Source organism: Gracilinanus agilis, chromosome 2 (genome assembly GCF_016433145.1).
Source record: "Gracilinanus agilis isolate LMUSP501 chromosome 2, AgileGrace, whole genome shotgun sequence".
NCBI lineage: Eukaryota > Metazoa > Chordata > Mammalia > Didelphimorphia > Didelphidae > Gracilinanus > Gracilinanus agilis.
The window spans coordinates 654,261,255-654,267,254 of NC_058131.1; positions in this window are offsets into that span (position 1 = coordinate 654,261,255).

The following is a 6,000-nucleotide window of genomic DNA, read 5'->3' on the forward strand; positions in this document are numbered from 1 at the left end:
TTCGTTTTGTTCTCATGAATGGAATTCTAAATGAAAAAAAAAAAGTTTTACTAATCGAAATACTCTCACAAATAGTGTCTCAAATTCCACCCTAAAGTTAAGACTATGGAACTCCCATTGACACCCATGGGAGCATCTCATGGTTCGTTTGGATATGGTGCTTTTTTAGACATTAACATGTACACATTAGTTAATGTTAAACTTCAATTAACTATTTTTAAGCAAACATTGGGCACAGCATTTATATGCTGGATCAAAATTGCCTTTCTTAAAAGAAATCTCTGCAGGTTTTTTATCCACATAGCTCTTACATATGTGGTTTTCTATGAGCTCTCTTTTTTCTTTTATTTTGCTCATGACATAATGGAGTTATTAATTCAGTTCACATTTTCTCTTCATGGATCATTTAACTGAGTTATTTTTATGGAAAACCTCAAAGGAAAACACCTTGAAATCAGTGATGTAATAGCAAATTGAAAACTCCCTAAAGTAATGAGGTCTCAGCTTACTTTTCTTTCTAATTGTTTTTCATTTCTAGGAGGAATGTGTTTTCCTGTTTGTGAGTCTCATTAGGGTGTTGGCTCAGAGATCTCAAAGGGTGCCCATGAAGTCAGAAAGACCTCATGGGTGCCAGACAGGGACAAAGGGAATTTATTCATGGGGTCAAAACAGTCTTTTGATGATACACCACAAGCAGAATCATAAAGGTGGGTGGCAGAGATTGCACTTGCTACAGTAAAGTCTAGCCCTTGTTTTTTGATTGCTCAAGTGAGTGGCTGGAATGAGCTCAGATTATAATATAATATTATATTGCTCTGGAGTATAACAGAAATACAACCGGGGATGAAAAACTCACTTTTTTTGTATTTAAAAGTCAAATCATGGAGCAGATTAGGCATACAACATCCAGAAGAAAATGAAGTTATGAGCCCAGTATTCATTATCCTAGCTACTGGGATCAGGACTCACTATTTGACAAAAACTGCTGTGAATAGTTGGACAGCAGTATGGAAGAAACTTAGACCAGCATTTCATACCCTTATACCAATAAAAGTTCCAAATGAGCTAAAAGGGGAAATCATAAACAAATCAGAGAAACACAGAACCTATTGGATCTATTGGTAGAGGAAAGGTTAATGATTAAACAAAGAAAAGAGTTTTGAACATAAAATGGATGTTGATTGCATGAAATAAAAAATGTTTTACACAAACCATGAATGAAATGTGAAAAGGCAAGCTGTGGGAAAAATATTTGCAGCAAGTTTCTTTGATAATAAGGTCTCATATTTTGATATACATAAAATATATTTTGAACAGATTCAAATGTAAATGAACAAAAACACCAACTGCAAAATGGGTCCTAAGGTTATGAACAGGTATTTTTGGATGTATAAAATCCAGCCCAGCAATAGCCATATGGAAAAAAACCTCATCAAATGAAAAATGAAGAAAGATAAAACAATTCTGAGACTCTATCCCATATCCATAAGCTAACAAATGACCCCCCAAAAAATGTTGGAGGGACTGTAGCAAAATAGGCATATTGACTCATTGTTGACACTTTGAATTGGTCCAACCATTCTGGAAAACAATTTGAAATTTTTTACAAAAAAACATTTCACTCAGTTATGAATCTATACCCCAAAGAGTTCAAAGGAAGAGGAAAAAGTCTTGTGTACAAAATATTTAAAGCAGCTCTTTTGGGGATGGTAAAAGGCTGGAGACTAGTAGGATGATCATCAACTGGAATGGCTAAACAAATTGTGAAATATAAACATAATGGAATACTAGTGTCCTATAAAATATGGGAAAAGGTTTTAAATTTATAGGAAAACTTAAATGAACGGATACAGAACAAAGTGATCAGAATCAGAATAATTTGTACTATAATTTCAACATGAAAATGAGTAATTTTGAAGATTTGTATAAAACTTAAAAAAAATCAATGAAATTGGCAGAATCGCCAAGATAACACATATTACTAGAGCTTTCCTCAGTAAGGTGGGGTGTAAGGGAGAGAAAAAACATGTCTTTTGAGAAGAAAATGAATTGCTGTTCAATGTACTCCACATATTCTTTAAAAAAAAACACCATCCATATGGAATCGTGCTTACCATTGATTTTCATTATTTCAGAAATGCCTCATCTTCATTTCTGTTTCATAGTCACTGGCTCCTAATGCCTTTGCATTTTTAGCTCCACCCTATCCCACATCCAGTGAAGAGTCATAACAATACCAGGGATTGCTGATTCAGAACCATTGCACTATTTACAGCCCATGCATAACTTATAATCTTAGAGAGTTGGCTAAAGCTGAATGAAATTGAATGACTTACCTAGGGTCTCATAGCTAAAAAATTTTGGAGGCAGGGTTTGCATCCAGGTGTTCTCTCTGCCTCTCTGTCTCTCTCTTCTTCCCCTTACTCTCTCCCCCTCTCCCTTTTTTCCTTCCTTCCCTTCCCCTATAGATTTTTTAATACATGGACACTTAGAGGGCTCTTTTTAAAATGGATCTTGTTTTGTCGGGAAGTTCAAAAATATTGTAATATAGGTAATGGTTGACTTAGCTATTTGGAAAATTCAGGAGTTTATGTGATAAGATTCTACATACAGCACAGTATCTCCAAAAATTATGCTATCCAAAATTTTGATCAAATTCAGATTGAATGGGTAAGCCAGATAATCAACAGTCCTTAAGTAAATCTAGGTGCGTGTATCTATAGGCATTGCCCCTTGTTAAAGAGCATGCCAGTGGTACTTGTTACAGTCTTAGGTGGCAGCTGCCAGACTCTCTGAGATTTTGAGATAGGTGGTCTATGCATTATGCCCTCTTATTTCCTTCTCTGCTCAGTACACTAATTCTCATCAGGAAAATGAATGAGTAGTCTCCAGTGGGTGCTTTAGAGAGTAGAAGCAGCTGGTGAGATGAGATTTGGGATGTCAGGGCTCTCTTCAGTTATCAGAAAAACTCATTTACCAACCTGGGACACCTTCCCCAAGATAGCCCAAGGTCAGGACATTCATACATAAAACCCTGGGTTGGGTTCTATCCCTTGTCTCATTGTGTGAACCTCAACAAGTAGCATTTTCTTTAGCACTTTCAATCTACAGATGGAAATGTCCCCAGTGATTGAAATTATAAGGTTAGGGAGTCAGGTGTTCCAGGGGCCAAATCGTTGTACTTTAAATCAGGAAGACCTGAGTTTGAATTCTGCCTCAGATTCAATATGTCTCAGCTGCAGTTTCTTCAATGATAAAAAATGAGGGTGAGGATCAGATAACACATGCAAATTGTTTTGCAAACCTTAAAAGTACTCTATAACTATATACATCTATAAATGTTTTGTTTTAAGCATAATCAAAGCTCAACTAATAGCTTAGAAGACAATCCCTCTGTGATGCCTCTTTAATTGTAATTATTTAGGTCATTCAAGTGTTATATACACAGCAAAAAACTAAATCTCTCCTCAGGTGGCTATTTACTTCTCTGGTGTCTTTGTTTCATCCTACCACGATGGTTCTTATTCTAGCCATTCACTTGACTTCCCAGGACCTCACTTTACTCATTTGTAAAACAAAAAGGTTGGTGAACCCTTCAAGCTCTAAACTGATGACTTTTTATACTTTTAAGCTCTCTGACATAATCTAGTTGGGTGAACATGTGTGTACCAATTAAATTTTCAGTTCTACAAGCAACTCTCTAAGATTATTGCAGATGAGTTATTAATCTGCTTTGGAAAAGAGAATTTCCATCTCATGAACATCTTACCCCCACAACCTCTCGTCTCCTCAAATTTTGACTATAAATTTCTTGGCAATTCATTTATTTATTCCGTAGCTGTATTCCTGACACACTGATATTTTAGAAATAAAAAGAGCCTTTTTATGACCTAAACTTTGGAAGACTTATAAAAATTCATAAAGCTGTACTGCATCACAGTGGACTTGAACAAACCAAAACTGGCTTGAAGTTTGACTTGATGGAATTTATTCAAATTAACACATGTTCTTATCTCTTGAAATATGACTAGCAGATAGGTTTTCTTGATTTTTTTATGCAGATTTTTATAAAGTGAGGAACTAAAGTTACTTGAAGAGATTCCTATATGATTAAAACTACAGGAAAATCTGGGAAATGACTTGGTAAAAATCAGATTTAGGCCAGAATTTGTCATATTCCATAATAAGCTCCAATTTAATATGAAATCTAAACATAAAGGTTATGCAAAAATTATAAAGAAGATGAGATACCTTTCACAACTATGATAGAGTTCAATAACAAAAGCACAGGCATAATTTAAAATGCATTAACAGCAAACCTCAGTGGAATGACTAAGAAATATAGTTGGCATGAACTTTAGATGTTCTACCAGAGATAGTGTTATCAGTAGTCTCTGACCTTCAGAATACCACATATAAGTCAGTATATGTAAGCTGGCATTTGCAAAGAGTCTACTATGTTCCAGACACTCTGAAAACTAATGGAAGACGAAGGCAAAAAAGCAGTCCTTTATCTCAAGAAGTTCAGAGTTTAAAAGGGGGGGGGACAACACAAATAAATGTATACAAGCATGATTTTTATAGAATAAATTGAAACTAATCTTAGAGAGAAGGTGCTAGTATTGAGGGAGACTGATAAAGTTTTCCTATAGAAGGTGGGATTTAAGCTGGAACCTGAAGGAAGTCAGAGAAGAAAGGCAGTGGAGAAGAGAAAGGAGAGACTTTCAATCCCGGGGACGGTCATTCTAAATTCCCAGTCCTGAAATATGGTGTGTGGTATGTGAAACATTAAGGAGTCACTGGATCACAGAGTACACAGAAAGAAATAAGGTATAAAAAGACTGGTGAAGGATTATGAAAGACTTTGAAAATGAAAGAGGGAATTGGACAGCAATGTTTAACTGGAAAGTAAGAGTACATGAAGGGGAGAAGTGGTGGAGGGAAGATGTTTCACTTCTGTGTGTAACACTGTATGGAGATTCTGTAGCACTTCATTTCATTCAAGAGAAGCATCCATAGATGATAATTCTTTAATGAATATAAGAGAGAGAGGTAGTGACATGCAAAGGAAAGACCTTCCATTCTGGAGCCAAGAGACTTGGGTTTGAGTGTTGATTGCTCTCTATCACCCAGGTAACCTTTGTATTTCTGGACCTCATTTTCTGAATCTGTATTGCTACTTCTCTCAATGCTTCACTTTGCCTTATGATTTGGCGTTTGGGTCTTGGAAGGGTGATAGGAAGTAAGAAGAATGATCCTGAGTCATGAAGGCATAGTGGTACAACACTCAGGAGAAAAGACAAGTAAAGACAAGGGCAATACTTCTCTACTGGGTTGGCTAGGGGAGTTCAGCGAGTCCTGTTCATTGTTGGGTCAATGGTGGATGATGGGATCAGAGGTCCTTGACAACGACCTGACAAACCATTAACAGAGTTCCAGTTCATGCCCACAATGGAGTCCCTGTACTGTGAATGAATTTGAACCTAGACTTCAGAGTCCCTGTGAACAGTCCTCTAGGAAGTGTAAGTCAAATCTCCTGGGACAACCTGGGTTCTTAAAATCTTTTGCCTGCACCAGGGCAGACTCAAGCTATATATGTCTTAAAGATCCTGAGTCTAGCCAATGTCTGGGAATTTCAGGGTCTAGGAGAATAATAAGCTTGTGGGAAGTCAGTAAATGTTTATGATTTATTATTATACATTATGTTATTTTATTATTAAGTAATGGCCATTGGTTGATTCTATGCTTAGAACAAAAATATTATGCAGAACTGCAATGTTTGTCTGCTTTGAGGGGGAACATTTATTGTCAAGATCATGTATCTAGTCTTAGAAACAAAGTATGTTTAAAAGATGGCAGGCAATAAGAATATAAAGAAAATGATAAATGTTGGAAGTGATGTGGTAAAATTGGGTCACTATTACATTGCTGGTGGAGCTGTGAACTGATCCAACCATCCTGGAGGGTGTTTTGGAATTATGCCCAAAGGGCTACATACAG